The sequence below is a fragment of the Palaemon carinicauda genome, chromosome 40, assembly GCF_036898095.1.
Source record: "Palaemon carinicauda isolate YSFRI2023 chromosome 40, ASM3689809v2, whole genome shotgun sequence".
NCBI lineage: Eukaryota > Metazoa > Arthropoda > Malacostraca > Decapoda > Palaemonidae > Palaemon > Palaemon carinicauda.
The window spans coordinates 38,544,477-38,562,620 of NC_090764.1; the positions used below are offsets into that span (position 1 = coordinate 38,544,477).

Genomic DNA, 18,144 nt, shown 5'->3' on the forward strand with positions numbered 1-18,144 from the left:
TGGGAATTGCAGTGGTGGCGAGGGCCTCCGTCCTATAGGCGGAGTCCTCCGTTAGGACGGGCATTGCCATGGTGGCGAGGGCCTCAGTCCTATAGGCGGAGTCTTCCGTTAGGACGGGCATTGCCATGTTGGTAAGGGCCTCTGTCCTATAGGCGGAATCCTCCGTTAGGACGGGCATTGCCGTGGCGGTGGAGGCCTCCGTCCTATAAGCGGAGTCCTCCGTTGGCCCTCCCTCAGTGTCGCAGACCGCATCCTCCGTCCGGGGTTGATGAGCTGTACCGACGGGCGCCTCCGCACTAGATTGTGGACTGAGGATGGGCACTGCCGTGGAGGCGAGAGCTTCCGTCCTCCGTTGTCTTCCTTCGAGGGGGACGAGGCTTCCGTGGGCTTGCCCGACGGAGGAAGCCGTCCCTGTCAATCGCTCGCATGAGCTGACTCGATGAGGCTGCCCGCCGAAACGGCGACTCCCTCCGCTGGTCGGGAAGAGTCGTCTATTTCGCGGCCTTACGCCTATCTGACGAGGACCTTGGGTCCTTCCGAGGGTCAATCTGTGGCTGGCAGAGGCCCTTCTAGGAGGACTGTCTCTGTACGCCAAAGCTGCTCCTCCTGAGCTTCTTCCTCGGGGACCTTGATGGCCTCCTTCCATGTCGCGATCTGGAACAGGACCAGGAATGAGAGCGCCTTCTCCTGGAACCGCCGACGGTGAGTCTTCCTTCTCTAGGGTGCCTTCAGCTGCGGAGACACCTGAAAAACATGCCCAAGAAGCGGGCGAAGAGACAGGGACATTTTTTACTCCACAAGAAAAAAACAGACGAGACGTGACCCGCGAGCACCAGGGCACCATCTCTAAGACACCCACTAACCTCACCTTCAGGCCCACCACTTGCCTGGAAAGAATCTGCTACCCCACTATCATGAAGAACAGACTCCTGGGGAAGAGCCACTGGCTTCTTCCCCGCAACGGACTTACCTCGTCCCCTACTCTGGGTAGGGGAAGGTGGTAGGGAAACTCTAACTGATGTTCCTCCTGGAGACGTCAAGGGCGAAGAGGTGCTAGCCTTCTTGGGCGACCTCTAGGAAGACTTCTTACTCTTGGTACCGAAGCGTACCCACTGCACCTCTGCCCCTGGACGACGAGCACAAGACTAACAAGCACAAGGGAAAGCACAAAGGAATATACTGTAAAAGCACAAAGCACAAGGTAAAAGCACTAAGCACGAGGAAGAGCACAACGGGCCATGTGGTAACCACACGGTACACGAGTTGGGGACACAAGGGTCGCACTGAGATAAGAGGAGCGTCGAGATGATATCACGACGCGACCAGAGAACTTACTGAAGCTTACGACCCGAGAGAGCATGCGGCCTACCTTGGTTTGCCCTCAGGGCACGTTTTCCTCTGCTAGGCCTACCATTATAGAAAATGGGAGTAGGGTAAACTACACGAAACTCTGGTCGTTTGAGAGGAGGTTCCAGGTAACTCCTAGGAAAGTGTTTCGAGGTAAGTCTCTGTGTTGGAACAACTAGTCTTTTATATGTGCCTGGCTATATGGCTAGGTTACCAATTGAACACGATTTTCTGATCGTGGCAGGAGGAGGTCAACTGGAGGGAGACAGGACAAGTCGATTGTCAAGGAAACCCATGAGGCGAGTCTCGACTGAATAGGCACCAGAAGGGTGAGTGTGAATGCTCAGGCGGTAGATAATCCACAGATCTGGCTTTAAAATGAAAACCAAACCATTCAGAACAAGGAGATACTCATGTTGAACCGAAGGTTGGGTATCTAGATGTGCGCACAGTAAACCCTCCCTCTTCGCGAATTCAGTATTCCACAAATTAAGATACTGTAGATTTAATATAAAGTTACGATTACAGTATTCGCAGATCCTCAAAGCATTGTCTTGGTTGGGACATCTTGACAATTTCAAACTACCCATGTTTCTTTCTACACAACCTCCATACAGTTTCACTCCCTGCACAACACCACTTCTCTGGCTGACACTATCTCACTCTCATAACGTCCTTCATTATAAAAGATGGTATCATGTTAGTGAACTGTTTTGTTCTATCTAACTTTTACTTTTTATTTTCTGAAGGTTTTCCTACAGTTATTGAAAATGAACAACAGTGCTAGCAGAGTATTTATAGCACAGTATATAAAATAATTTACAATACTCTATGTAGTTTCAGGCTACGTATTTGTTGATGAAACAACCTCACGAAGACAGCGATCTTTTACAGGTGATATGTTGTCTCACCTTAGTTAATTAAGATGCTATGTAGTGATAGTAATGTACATATATTACAGTAGTACTGCATATTGTACACCACAGTATCAGTGAGTGTCAGTGTTGTCTGTTAGGAACAACAGTGTTTTGTTGTTACTTATACATAGAGTGGTGTGGCGGCAACTTACGCATTAGGAGTCAATTTACCTTGCACTGAAGCAGTGTTAGTAAAGTACTCTACAATTACCCTTTTAAAGTAACATCAACTAAAATACCATGATAGAAACCATGTGATAACGACGTACAGAGGATACCCGCAAATAGTGAAAAACCATGTAATGTTGGTGCAATATGCAATTAAATTCATAATCCGGAAACAAATGACCACAGCTCATCATCATCTCCTATACCTATTGTTGCAAAAGGGCTTCGATTAGATTTCACCAGTCGTGTCTATCTTGAGTTTTTAATTCAATTCATCTCCTACTTAATGCTTCATAGTCCTTAGGTATGTGGGCCGTGAGTTTTCCTACTCTTCTCATACCTTGTAGTGCCCCGTTAAATGTTTGGTGAACCAATCTTTCTTGGTGACTGCAAAGAGCATGCCCAAACCATCTCCATCTACCCCTCACTATAATCTCTTCTACATATGGGACTCAAGTAATCCCTGTTATAGTTTCATTTCTAATCTTGTCCTGCCATTTAACTCCCAATATTCTTCCAAGGTCTTTTTTCTACTTTTGCTCAACTAACACTTAATTAAAATGTGAAAAAATTACAAAAATAACGCAGCGTGCATCGGAAAACAAGCTTCGGCCGTTTGACTTCAGCAGGTGTTATTTAATTTAGACTTACCATCAGCATACTTTATAATCTCTTTATTCATTAACATTATCTATTGACAAATTTAGGTTAGTAAAAAAGTTTTGATTCACATTACTTGGTAATTATTTAAAAACAATAATGCTATTCAGACAAAATACTTCCAACCGATTAGCTAGCAAGAAACATCTCCAAGCTAAAAAGGCACCACTGCGAGTGAGTGCAAGAAAATTGAATATAGTAGCAGGCTTGTGAACACCTGTACCATGTACCGAAACATATTCTCAAGGAAGGAAGAGTTCCCGATATGTAATCTCTCACCTCGCGTACAAGGTGACATTTTAAGAGGATTGTTCTTCTCAAGTACATACGTTCATGGTAAGTCCCTCCCACACGTAAGCATGGAGAGATCGGTGAGGGGAGGTAATAGTTCAGCTGAGGGACAATAACCATCTGAAGTCCTCCTCTGGTAGATTCTCGCGGCAACAACTTTCGTTGGTCATGTGCATGGCAATTGTGAGTCACTAAAGCCTCTGAGGAATGTCCCAAGGCAGGAGAGCGACGAAGGTGACTGCCCTCGACCTGACCAGCAGTATTTGTGCTTGGTCTCATTCTTGCATGAATCCTAGCAATGGTATCAGGAACGCAAGCTCTGTACCTCATATCGAAATACTTTTCCATTAGAAGAGTACAGCGTTGCTCCTCCCACGAAACAATGCAATGGAATCCGTCAATGTCTCGAAAGACTTACCCCCATTGGTTGTCCTGTGTTTCAGGTGCTTCTTCCTCAGCAGGCATTACATTTGAAGATTTGGTTGTCATCTCTTGAACTAACAGGTGAAGGAAATACAAGCAGTTGCAGCTCAGACCGATATCTCTTCCGTACAAACAGCTTCTCCCTGTCCACCAAAAGAGAGAGAAGGGTGGCCACATTCCATCCCGACTACCAGTGCGTATCTGAGAATTATGATTAGTACTGTACCGATATTTCTTTCTGCTATGGGACAACTCTGTCCTTACACCTCCACGCATAAGATTGAACACAAGTACGAAGTATGAAAATACCCATACTGAGTACTGAAAAATCTCACTAGTGTTGTTCACGTCAATGTTTTTTCCTGCTATGGGACAATGCTTGGCATTCACTCTTGGTATTGCACTGTCTCTTCCATGGGGAGAGAAATGGTTGGAGTCCCATGTATGTGACTCTTATCGTTCGGACTTTCTGGACTTCTTCGTAGATGTCTTCCACTCATTATTCTTAACCCTTTTACCCCCGGGCTATTTGGAAATTTCCAACCCTTAACCCCCAAGGGGTTATTTTTATCCCATCACATTTTGCAGTATACTTGTTTTAAATTGCTCCAACAGGCTTAATTTTTGTCATAGAGAGGTCAGGTTGGTCTCATTCTCTTGGAAAATGCCTGAATTTTTGCAAAAAATTATCAAAAATATAAAAAAAAAAAAAATTTATAGCATTTTTTTGCAAGGACGTACCGGTACGTCCATGGGGGTAAAGGGATGGCTTTTGTGAAACATACCAGTACGTCCTTTGGGGGTAAAAGGGTTAATAAGTTGCAGCAAAGACTCTAAGTAAGATGAGACAAAGGAGAAGGGAGAACTTGAAGTTCGTCTTCTCTGGTGTCATGCAAGCTGATGATGATACTTTCATGAGGAAAGACCACAATAGCACAACAGATGAAGTATATTTAGTGTCTTCTGGGATCAGCAGACACTGAAGGATAAAATAAGGCAATACCCGTGCCCTTTACACACAGCGGTGTGCTATTTGTTTCAATGGAACACCACCAATATTTAAGGAAAACCAACACTCATTAGGTTCACATTCTCATCGTTGTTGTAAGGCCACACACCCAAGAAATAGAACAGCAACAGACAGAGACCGGCAGGAATTAGTATATTGGATAATAGCATTGCACAGAAAACTGTCGTGCAATTACAGTTATCAGGAAACACTGCACATCATTGCCTTGTTCCTTTAATATGCTTCAAACACAACTGTCTAAAAAGCATTTATTCAATCTGGAAAAAGAGCAAAAGATTAACACAGGTAGATGCATACACCGAGGAGTATACCTGTCCAAAGTGAAGATTACTGTACTGTACTCTACTTGGTAGGTGGGCATGGCTTACCAGCCACCTATTACTGCTACTGTACCGCGTTAAAAGTTTAAACTGCCAATCTAGTTTTTTTTAAAGTCGTATTCCTATTAGAGGACAATGGTTTGCATTTGTATAGGACCAAAATACCTAGTTAAGTGGAAATTTCAGTGAGGAGGAATGGTCAATGAGTAAATAAGCACAAGCAACCAATACTGTAATCCATTTGGCGAAAAATGTTATTTTCATTAGTAAAATAAATTTTTGAATATACTTACCCGATAATCATGTAGCTGTCAACTCCGTTGCCCGACAGAATCCTACGGACGGGATACGCCAGCGATCGCTATACAAGAGGGGGGTGTACTCACCAGCGCCACCTGTGGCCAGGTACTGCAGTACTTCTTGTTGACACCACCTCAATTTTTCCTTGGTCCACTGGTTCTCTATGGGGAGGAAGGGTGGGTCAATTAAATCATGATTATCGGGTAAGTATATTCAAAAATTTATTTTACTAATGAAAATAACATTTTTCAATATTAATCTTACCCGATAATCATGTAGCTGATTCACACCCAGGGAGGTGGGTGAAAATCAGTGTACATGTATATCAAGAAGCTAAGTATCCCGTATTTCATATTATCAGTTATTCAAAATAACAATGAAATTATAAGTACCTGGTAAGGAAGTCGACTTGAACCATTACTCTGCCTTTAATAAGTTCGTCTTCCTTACTGAGCGCAGCGTTCCTCTTAGGAGGCTGAACAACTCTAAGGTGCTGAAGTATAAAGGGCTGCAACCCATACTAAAGGACCTCTACACAACCTCTAACCTAGGCGCTTCTCAAGAACGAATTGACCACCCGCCAAATCAACTAGGATGCGGAAGGCTTCTTAGCCTACCGTAACAACCCAAAAACAACAATAAAAGCATTCAAGAGAAAGGTTAAAAAAGGTTATGGGATTAAGGGAATGTAGTGGCTGAGCCCTCACCTACTACTGCACTCGCTGCTACGAATGGTCCCAGGGTGTAGCAGTTCTCGTAAAGAGACTGGACATCTTTGAGATAAAATGATGCAAACACTGACTTGCTCCTCCAATAGGTTGCATCCATAATACTCTGCAGAGAACGGTTCTGTTTGAAGGCCATCGAAGTAGCTACAGCTCTCACTTCGTGGGTCCTTACCTTCAGCAAAGCAAGGTCTTCATCCTTCATGTGAGAATGAGCTTCTCTAATCAGAAGCCTTATGTAATACGAAACTGCGTTTTTGGACATAGGCATCGAAGGTTTCTTGATGGCACACCATAAGGCCTCTGATTGCCCTCGTATAGGTTTTGACCTTTTAAGATAGTACTTTAGAGCTCTGACAGGGCAAAGAACTCTCTCTAGCTCGTTACCCACCATGTTGGAAAGGCTAGGAATTTCGAACGATCTAGGCCAAGGACGTGAAGGAAGTTCATTTTTTGCCAAAAACCCGAGCTGTAAGGAACATGTTGCTGTTTCGGATGTGAATCCTATGTTCCTGCTGAAGGCGTGAACCTCACTAACTCTTTTGGCTGTTGCAAGGCAGACGAGGAAAAGAGTTTTGAGAGTAAGGTCTTTGAAAGAAGCTGACTGGAGAGGTTCAAATCTAGGAGACATAAGGAACCTTAAGACTACGTCTAGATTCCAGCCTGGAGTGGACAAGCGACGTTCTTTAGAGGTCTCGAAAGACTTAAGGATGTCCTGTAGATCCTTGTTGGAGGAAAGATCCAAGCCTCTGTGGCGGAAAACTGATGCCAACATACTTCTGTACCCTTTGATCGTAGGAGCCGAAAGAGATCTAACATTCCTAAGATGTAACAGGAAGTCAGCAACTTGGGTTACAGAGGTATTGGTAGAGGAAACTGCATTGGCTCTGCACCAGCTTCGGAAGACTTCCCACTTGGATTGATAGACTCTACGAGTGGATATCCTCCTTGCTCTGGCAATCGCTCTGGCTGCCTCCTTCGAAAAGCCTCTAGCTCTAGAGAGTCTTTCGATAGTCTGAAGGCAGTCAGACGAAGAGCGTGGAGGCTTGGGTGTACCTTCTTTACGTGAGGTTGACGTAGAAGGTCCACTCTTAGAGGGAGAGTCCTGGGAACGTCGACCAGCCATTGTAGTACCTCTGTGAACCATTCTCTTGCAGGCCAAAGGGGAGCAACCAACGTCAGCCGTGTCCCTTCGTGAGAGACGAACTTCTGAATAACTCTGTTGATGATCTTGAACGGCGGGAATGCATAAAGATCGAGATGGGACCAATCCAGCAGAAAAGCATCCACGTGAACTGCTGCCGGGTCTGGAATTGGGGAACAGTACAATGGGAGCCTCTTGGTCATGGAGGTGGCGAACAGATCTATCGTTGGCTGACCCCACAAGGTCCAAAGTCTGTTGCACACGTTCTTGTGAAGGGTCCATTCTGTGGGGATGACTTGACCCTTTCTGCTGAGGCGATCTGCCGAGACATTCATATTGCCCTGAATGAATCTCGTTACCAGCGTGAGGTTTAGACTTCTTGACCAAATGAGGAGGTCCCTTGCTATCTCGTACAGCTTCCTCGAATGAGTCCCTCCCTGCTTGGAGATGTATGCCAAGGCTGTGGTGTTGTTGGAGTTCACCTCCACCACCTTGTTTAGCAGGAGGGACTTGAAGTTCATTAAGGCCAGATGTACTGCCAACAACTCCTTGCAATTGATGTGAAGCGTTTCCTGTTCCTTGTTCCATGTTCCCGAGCATTCCTGTCCGTCCAAGGTCGCGCCCCAGCCCGAGTCTGATGCGTCCGAATAGAGATGAAGATTGGGGGTCTGAACAGCTAACGAGAGACCCTCCTTGAGAAGGATGTTGCTCTTCCACCACATGAGAGTAGTCTTCATCTCTTTGGTAACAGGAATAGAGACCGCTTCGAGCGTCATATTCTTGTCCCAGTGAGCTGCTAGATGGAATTGAAGGGGGCGGAGGTGGAGTCTCCCTAACTCGGTGAACAGGGCTAACGATGACAGGGTCCCTGTTAGACTCATCCACTGTCTCACCGAGCATCTGTTCCTCTTCAGCATGCTCAGTATGCACTCTAGGGCTTGGTTGATTCTTGGGGCCGACGGAAAAGCCCGAAAAGCTTGACTCCGAATCTCCATTCCCAGGTAAACGATGGTTTGGGAAGGAATAAGCTGGGACTTCTCTAAGTTGACCAAAAGACCCAGTTCCTTGGTCAAGTCCAAAGTCCAACTGAGACTCTCCAGACAGCGACGACTTGTGGGGGCTCTTAACAGCCAGTCGTCCAAATAAAGGGAGGCTCTGATGTCCGCCAAGTGGAGGAATTTCGCAATATTCCTCATCAGTCGCGTAAACACCATAGGTGCTGTGCTTAGGCCAAAACACAGGGCTTGGAATTGGTACACAACCTTTCCAAAAACGAATCTCAGAAAAGGTTGGGAGTCTGGATGAATGGGAACGTGAAAGTAGGCGTCTTTCAGATCCAACGAGACCATCCAGTCCTCCTGCCTGACCGCTGCTAGGACCGACTTTGTCGTCTCCATAGTGAACGTCTGCTTGGTGACATAAGCATTGAGCGCACTGACGTCCAGCACCGGTCTCCAACCTCCTGTCTTCTTGGCCACCAGAAAGAGACGGTTGTAGAAGCCCGGGGATTGATGATCCCGGACTATCACCACTGCCTCCTTCTGTAACAGGAGCGACACTTCTTGATGTAACGCTAGCCTCTTGTCCTTTTCCTTGTAGTTGGGAGAGAGGTTGATGGGAGAAGTGGTCAGCGGGGGATTGCGGCAGAATGGTATCCTGTAACCCTCCCTTAGCCACTTGACAGACTGGGCGTCTGCACCTCTTCTTTCCCAAGCTTGCCAGAAGATCTTGAGTCTGGCTCCTACAGCTGTCTGGAGAGGAGGAGAGTCAATGTTTGCCTTTCGAAGACTTGGAGCCTTTCTTGGACCTGCCCCTGTGACCGTCTGGACGGGTACCTCCTCGGCTGAGGGCTCTGCCACGAAAGGGCGGAATAAACCTGGTAGCAGGAGTGTCAGCCACTGGGGTGCGGTAAGTTCTAGGAACTGAAGGAGCAACCTTAGCCTTCCGTGCTGAAGAGGCCACAAGGTCATGCGTGTCCTTCTGAATAAGAGCCGCAGACAATTCCTTGATAATATCCTCAGGAAACAGGAACTTAGAAAGAGGAGCAAAAAGTAACTGTGACCTTTGGCAAGAGGTGATACCAGTGGAAAGGAAGGAGCAAAGTTGTTCCCTTTTCTTGAGGACTCCCGATACAAACATGGAGGCAAGTTCGCCGGAACCATCGCGAATTGCTTTGTCCATACAGGACATGATCAGCATGGCCGAGTCTTTGTCAGATGGGGCAGTCTTCTTGCTCAAGGCCCCCAGGCACCAGTCGAGAAAATTAAAAATTTCGAAGGCGCGAAAGACTCCCTTTAAGAAGTGGTCCAGGTCAGAAAAGGTCCAGCAGACCTTAGAGCGTCTCATAGCCGACCTTCGTGGAGAGTCAACCAAACTTGAGAAGTCAGCCTGGGCAGAGGCAGGGACCCCCAAGCCTGGTTCCTCTCCTGTGGCATACCAGACGCCCGACTTAGAAGTCAGCTTAGGAGGAGGAAACATAAAAGACGTCTTTCCCAGTTGCTGCTTGGACTGCAACCAATCCCCTAACATTCTCAAAGCTCTCTTTGAAGATCTAGCGAAGACGAGCTTAGTGTAGGCAGACTTAACAGGTTGCATGCCTAGAGAGAACTCGGATGGAGGAGAGCGAGGGGTAGCAGAAACAAAGTGATCCGGGTACAACTCTCTGAACAGAGCCAGGACCTTGCGAAAGTCAATGGAGGGTGGCAAAGACTTGGGTTCCTCCACATCAGATGAAGGATCATCCAGGTGAGCAGCTTCATCCTCAGAAACCTCATCACCTGAGGGTTGAGAAGCGAGAGGTAAAGTTAAAGCGGTATGCTGAATGGCTGAATCCTGAAGAGCGGGTGCATGCGCACTTGCGGATTCCTCCTCAAGTCTCTGTTGAAGAGGATGAGGGTTGGCAATGACAAAGTCATGAGGCTGGGATGAAGGAGGTTCTGCGGAGGTCTGAGGAGCAAGCGTGGTGAGAGGCGACTGTTGTAAAACATGAGGCTCATGCTGCAAAGACTGCGGTTCGAGTTGAATGGGAAGAGGCTCAAGCTGAGGAGAAAGTGGTAGATGCATGCGTTGAGGTGGCTGACTCATAGCATGAGGTTCCTGCCTCAAGAGTTGCGCTTGCCTCAAGGGTTGAGGTGGCTGCGCAGAGAGAGGCTCCTGTCTCACGAGTTGAGGTTCTTGAGGTGCTTGCCTCGAGAGTTGAGGTTCTCGCCTCGAGGAAAGTGGAGGTGGCTGCTGCGAGAGTTGAGGTGGCTGCCTCAAGGATGGTAGAGGTTGTCGTACCTCAAGAGGTTGCTGCCTCGAGGATGGTAGTAATGTAAGAGACTCCTGCCTCAAGGGTGGAGGAGGTTGTTGTAAAGCATAAGGTTCCTGCCCCCAGTGTTGAGGAGGTTGCCGCGTGGTAAGAGGCTCCTGCCTCAAGGAAAGTGGAGGTTGCTGCACAGTGCTGGTATCTGGCAACTCCCAACGCGGCAGCTCACGCATGGAGGTAGCTTGAGGAACCTCAACATCATACGTCTGGCAGATTGGACTGCGCAGAGGAGGAGGAGCGCTCGCAGGAGGAGGTGTATTAACCTTCTCTGCCTGAAACTCCCGCATCAACACCGCAAGCTGCGACTGCATAGTCTGCAGCATAGCCATCTTAGGATCAACAGAAGTTGAGGTCTGTTGAGGCAAGGCTTTAACAGAAGTTGAGGTCTGTTGAGGCATCGCCTTACCTCTCTTAGGAGGCGTGCAGTCACCTGATGACTGCGGCGAGTCCGAGCTAGCCCAATGGCTACACCCGGGCTGTTGGACTCGCGCGGTCTGGACTTTACGCTTAAGAGGTCTTGAGACCTGAGTCCAGCGTTTCCTCCCGGAAACATCTACTGCAGACGAGGTAATAAAGGGCTCAATCGTCTGAGAGTGGAAGTGACGATCTCCATAAGATACGCCCGCAACCACTGAGGATACTACTGTGCGCCGATCAAGGCCTGCCGAACCCTTTTGCCCTTCGACATTGCTTCTCCCCTGGGCTTGGGAGCTTGCAAGAGGTCCCGGACTGGGAGGACGACTGGCACGCACAGAAGTATCCTCATGCGCAACACTGACACTGACACTAGCACTAGGCACAGCACTGGCACTAACACTTCCCACTGCACTTTTCACTTTAAGTTCCTTGACGTCTGCCAAGAGGAACTTGTGGTCACTCACTACCGACTCCACTTTATCACCTAAAGCCTGAATGGCACGTAAAACATCCGACATATCAGGCTGAGCAGTAATAGTAGGTTCGGGGGTAGCCACTACAGGGGAAGGAAAAGGATGAGGATCATGGGGGGATGAATAAAGCAAAGAGCGAGCCGAACTCCTCCTAACTCTCTCCCTCTCTAACTTAGTCGTATATTTAAGGAATTGAATAAAATCAAATTCCGAAAGACCGGCACATTCCTCACATCGATCATCCAACTGGCAGGATTTTCCCCGACAGTCGGAACAAACGGTGTGAGGATCAACCGAGGCCTTCGGAAGACGCCTAACACAAGTGCTAACTCTACATCGTCTTTGGGTAGGAGCTTGTGAATGGTCGGACATCTTGAATCAGAGAACAGTCAAAGGGGGTTTCCAAATTAAAGCAAAGATCGTTATACCATTAATCAAATTTAATCCAAAAGCTATCTAAGCTAAGGGAAAAGCTTCCTGTATAGCGAAAGCTGAAATCTCAGAGCAATACTTCACCAAAACCGTGAACAAAGACTCCAAAATTATAAGCGTATCCATGTAGGTCTTGCCGGAAGCACGACAGAGGAAAAATTGAGGTGGTGTCAACAAGAAGTACTGCAGTACCTGGCCACAGGTGGCGCTGGTGAGTACACCCCCCTCTTGTATAGCGATCGCTGGCGTATCCCGTCCGTAGGATTCTGTCGGGCAACGGAGTTGACAGCTACATGATTATCGGGTAAGATTAATATTGAAAATCAGATGTTACTGATCTGTTTTAGGATGTTTAGAAATTTTGTTAAAAATTCATATTTTTTAAATTAAAATAGGTGCCTGAAATACTTGAAGATACAGCAGAAAAACCTTATCTAACAAGGGAAACTAACAAGGGTATATGACCTAACCCAAAGGATTAATTTTGTTAAGACACCACCCACTTCCTGCATTCTATTTAATATTATTCTTGGGTAAACCAAATGAAAACAAAATTTTTTTTTCCAATACATTACCTGTGCAAATACATAAGAGGAAAAAAATAATAAAATTACAGTATGTATGACTTTTTTCCATGTTGTCTGATAACCCTTTTACCCCCAGGCTATTTGGAAATTTCCAACCCTTAACCCCCAGGGGGTTATTTTTTTCCCCAGCATACTTTGCAGTATATTTTTTTTTATAATTGCTCTCTAACAGCCTTAATTTTTGTCATAGAGAGGTCAGGTTAGTCTCATTCTCTTGGAAAATGCCTGAATTTTCTCAAAAAATTATCAAAAATATGAAAAAAAAATGTTATAGCATTTTTTTGCAAGGACGTACCGGTACGTCCATGGGGGTAAAGGGATGGCTTTTGTGAAACGTACCAGTACGTCCTTTGGGGGTAAAAGGGTTAATGTTCTCTGTATCAGGCTGAGTAGCTCCCAAAATGTTTGTATGTTTGTTTCCACCCTACTTGACTCCACCCCATTGCACACTGACAATTTTCACTTACATATGCAGAAGCATTACCCACTAAGCATGATGCTCCAATGAAAATGCAGTAACTCCAGTAAATGCATTACTATTGATTAATGGTTTTTGGGAGCTTTCAAAGGATGAGTTTCATGACCACGACTTGTTTATGCGTGCATTACACTTTAACCATCTCTATCTCCAACGATTTAACTAAATCTCATCCTGAATTGGCCAATCAGAATTCTGACATATTCTAATCACTAGTTTTCATTGTTTTCAAGCGTCATTAAAAAAATGTGCTTTGGGTATTAATTTCACATAAAAAAATTCTCATTTCAACCATAGTCTACACCTGCGAAGGTTGCAAACTAAACTAAACTAAACTAACTGTATAAGACTTTCTTTATGTAATAATTAAAAAACTGACAGTGTTACGTAACCAAGCTGTTCTTCCAAGAGAAGTCAAGTGTCCTAAATATGTCAAGCCTTGCAGTTTATGTTTGATTGACATTATTAGCTATGTCACGCCAAAGTTTGTAAGCCTAAAACGAAAACACCTGTACAGTTGGTGTAAATCATAAGATAAGGAATTATTTGAGATTAATTTTTCATAATGTAAGGATTTATTTGTAATTTACTTTTAGTTTGTGACCTGGGAAGGGGGGGTTGGGGAGGCTTGGCCCCAGCTAGGGGTTGTGACCTGGGAAGGGGGGTCCGAGGGCCTTTCCCCGGCTAGGTGTTATCATCTGGGAACTACTATGTTAGGTTAGGTGGGTTGGTTAGGTTCTGTACCCTTTTAAAAATCTCATAGCCTTTGTATATTGGCGGCCAGTTCATCATCCGTGGTATAACAAGGACATTAACTAACCTAAACTTTCCCCCCTAACCTAACCTACAAGCCGTGCCCCTTACCTACTTACCTAACAGGGGGAGGGGGGAACGAACCCCCGTACACTGCCGTATTCTCAGTTGGCCATAATAATACATTCAAGTGGCCGCTATGATACATACACCCCGAAATCTCAAAAGTGTTTAATAATCATGTTTTAGCCTGTTTTCAGCCACTTAAATGAACCATATATTTTTCCAACTGGTTATCTTGTGCTTATTTTGCATTTCTGACCATTATTATTGCTGCATTTCACTTGTTTATAACATTCCCCACCCAAAAAACCCTGGTTTCCCACTGGGGTCCCCCATAATCTTCTTTATATAAAGGGGTCCAAAAACTAATGAACGGGTGGTTTGCCCCAATAATCATGGTCAGAAATGCATAAAACACAAGACAGTGAGTAGGAAAAAAATATATGGTTCATGTATTTGGCTAGAAATTAATGTATCATATATTTACCTTTTATTGTATCAAGTATTTGGTTAATGTACTAACACTAATTATTCTAATAACTGGTCTTCAGTCCGCCATGGCTCGCTACGCTCGCAATTAAACATTATTGCGTTGCTACTCTGTTCTGGAAAGAGGTACATGCTGTGCTACATGTATCAGCCGAGTATTTAGGCAGATTAGTTTCAGAGTATTGCTTACAGGGTTAGAATAAGGCTTGAAGAACAGTTTAATTGTCAATTGTCTAATTAATTTGCGGGCTGCTTTCCAGGTCCTATGCTATGAGGGAACCATACCTTTAGTATTTCATTTTATTGTATACACTCCAAGGCTTTCAGCATTTCACACTGCATATTGCCAGTTTATTGTCAATTATCATCTTACTGATAAAAAAAAAAAGTTTAAGATCGCCTATCATTAAGACATTTAGTTAAGTATCAACTAATCCTAAAAATGGGTCTGTTACATTTCCCATGTCTATGGTAAGCTAGGCTAGGATTTGCAAGGTAGGAAACAAATGTACGCAAGTTTATACCAATTACCGAATTGAAACTGTACCATACGGCACCTAAATATAACTAAACCTAATCATAATAAAAAAGGCGGGGTTAATAAACCAGACTAATATAATTTACTAGATTTACTACCTTAGGGTACAACCTGAGTCTAAGCAACAACTTGGCCTAGTCTACTCTACGTTAAACAACAATATATTTACTATTTCTTTTAAGCTAAAATCATTCGTTTTACAATAAATGAATAAAATAAATGAATCATTTAGATTGAACAAAAGCCATGAATAACCCCTTCGTGAAATAAACCAATTTCACGTTGGCATCATATTGCAAATCCTAAACGGTACCGAAGGGGGAAAACAATACACCATTTTGTAATGATTCTCTCAAGCAAAGGAATAAAGATTCTTTGCTTTTCTAGTTTTTACAAGAATCAGTCATTCCGAATAAAAGCCCCTTGGCATTCGTATTGACACTTCGCATCACTACTTACTAATAATTAGAGTGAAAGGTCCAAAGAAATCCGAAATCCGATCAGATTATCAACTACACTGCACAAGATATAGTTTGTTTTGCAAAGATGGCGGCTATGCTGCCGTAGGCGCCATAATTCAAATCAAGTCTTTGGTCTACTTCGAACGACCATCGTAATTAATAAAAAAATTGTTTTGTAAAATATATTTTAAAAAGAATGTGTATATGAGCTACAATTTAGATAGATATATGGATACCTCTTTACATACTAAAGGCAAAAATAGTCATAGACTCATAGACGAGATAACTGGTATTCTGCGCATTTTTATTTGTTCCACAGACTCTAGTGAGAAATGTTACCTTTTACGAAATTAGGAAATACGCTAATTACATATGATGAAAAACCTTACATTGCCACAAACATAAATTATTCTTACATTATCTTTGCATTTCCCTTCTACGAAGGTTGTTTAATATTTTCAAGAGATTACTCCCTACATTATTTTTCAATTATTTTTTTTTATTGTCATTTGAAATTTTCATTATGATTAAATTTTACATAACCTTGATAGTTTATCTACAAAATGTCCAACTTTACGAGTTTTTTTTCATGAAAACATATGGCTTTCCAGGATTCTTACGAATGGGTCTATTATTCTAGTTATTATAATGGGAAAATAACGGGCTCGCCGCTACAACTACATTTAATACAGCTGGAATTAACAACATTGAAAATGACGCGAAATAATGATAATTACTAATATTACTTTGAATATGAAGAATTGTAATATATTACCAATACAACATTTTAGATATCCTCGAAAATATCTTATATGTTACTAAAATCGATAATAAATTAGGGGGAAAAAGTTAGGGTAATTGCACTCCGTAAATTGTATACTTTCGGATAAAACTGAATCTACGATGAAAATAGGTTATGGTGAAAGGGTATTATTATTATTATTATTATTATTATTATTATTATTATTATTATTATTATTACAAACTAAGCTATATAGGCAGTAGGTTTGCCATAGCACCAGCTACCCGTTGAGATACTACCGCTAAAGAGTTATTGGGTCCTTTGACTGGCCAGACAGTTCTACATTGGATCCTTCTCTCTGGTTTCGGTTCATTTTCCCTTTGCCTACACATTCACTGACTAGTCTGGCCTATTCTTTATATATTCTCCTCTGTCCTCATACACCTGACAACACTCAGATTACCAAACAATTCTTCTTTGCTCAAAGGGTTAAGTACTGCACTGTACCTGTTCAGCGGTTATTTTCCTCTTGGTAAGGGTAGGAGAGACTCGTTAGCTATGTTAAGCAGCTCTTCTAGTAGGACACCCAAAAATCAAACCATTGTTCTCTATTCTTGCGTAGTGCCATAGCCTCTGTACCATGGTATTCCACTGTCTTGGGGGTAGAGTTCTCTTGCTTGAGGTTACACTCTGGCACACTATTCTATCCTATTTCTCTTTCTATAATTTTGTTAGTTTTTATAGTTTATGTATGAAATATTTATTCTAATGTTGTTACTCTTCTTAAATCATTTTATTTTAATTGTTAATTACATCTCTTATTTCTTTTCCTCACTGGGCTATTTTCTTTGTTGGTTTTCTCATAGCATCCTGCTTTCCCAACGAGGGTTGTAGCTTATCAAGTAATAATAATAATAATAATAATAATATAACCCTAGTTGGAAAAGCAAGATGCTATAAGCCCAAGGGCCGCAAAAGGGAAAAAATAGCCGTGAGGAAATGAAATAAGGAAATAAATAAGCTACAAGAGAAGTAATAATTATAATTTATCAAAATAAAATATTGTATGACCAGTAACATTAAATTTGATTTTTTATATATGAACTGAAAAAAAAACAGATGAAGAGAAATAAGATAGAACAGCGTGCCCGAGTGTACCCTCAAGCAAGAGAGCTGTATTCCAAGACAGCGGAAGGCTATGGTACAGAGGCTATGGCACTAACCAAGACAAGAGAACAGTGGTATGATTTTGGAGTGTCCTTCTCCTAGAAGAGTTTCTTACCATAACTAAAGAGTCTCTTCTACCCTTACCAAGAGGAAAGTTGCCACTGAACAATTATATTGCTGTAGTTAACCCCTTCTGCAAAGAAGAATTTTTGGTATTCCCATTGTTGTAAAGTGTGTGAGGGCAGAGAAGAATGTGGAAAGAATAGGCCAGACTATTCGGTAAATGTGTAGGCAAGAAAATATGGGCCGTAACCAGATAGAGGGATCCAATATAGTACTGTCTGGCCAGTCAAAAGGCCCAAAAACTCTCTGGCGGTGAACAAACGCAAATGTGTGCGCACACACACATTCACTGATAGACAAGTAGGAGTTGGAGGGGGGGGGGGGATATGGTATAAGGGTAGGTTAAGGATCATCAGCAACTTTTATTGTAAGGTTGGGTGAGGGTAGGGGATAATGGATAAAGGATATCAGCAACTTTTATTATAGTCAATTTACTTCTTATATCTGGAGGCATCAGGCCTCATTTGGGGGAGTACAGGAAGGTACAGGTTGGGGAGGAATGAAGGAAGTAGGTGTATTAAGAAGGGGGCAGACCTCTTTGCTTGGTCTCTGGCGGTAATATCTCAACGGATGACCGGTGCTCTGGCCAACCTACAGGCTACAGTTATGAAAAACAAGAGCTGTGTAAAAATTAACTTGGTTACCGCGCAAGGGGAAATATGTAAAACTATAATTTAAAGATACACGTGTAAATTAGGGGAAATAGAAAATGAAATATATGGGAAAAACAATAGTAGGCTTGAGCAAAACACAGTATTAAAGATAATAAAAAGAAAACAAAAGGAAAAT

At 43.5% G+C, this 18,144-nt stretch overlaps 1 protein-coding gene across 1 annotated transcript in view; it reads right to left on the reverse strand.

The window, feature by feature from the left end:
- LOC137631688 (uncharacterized) overlaps nucleotides 1–15,440 on the reverse strand; it is a 69,948-nt gene extending 54,508 nt beyond the window's left edge. The window contains exon 1 of the mRNA XM_068363565.1: nucleotides 15,322–15,440. The gene's annotated coding sequence lies outside the window, so the exon portion shown is untranslated. The remainder of the gene's footprint in view (nucleotides 1–15,321) is intronic.
- Between the last annotated feature and the right edge of the window lie 2,704 nt (nucleotides 15,441–18,144).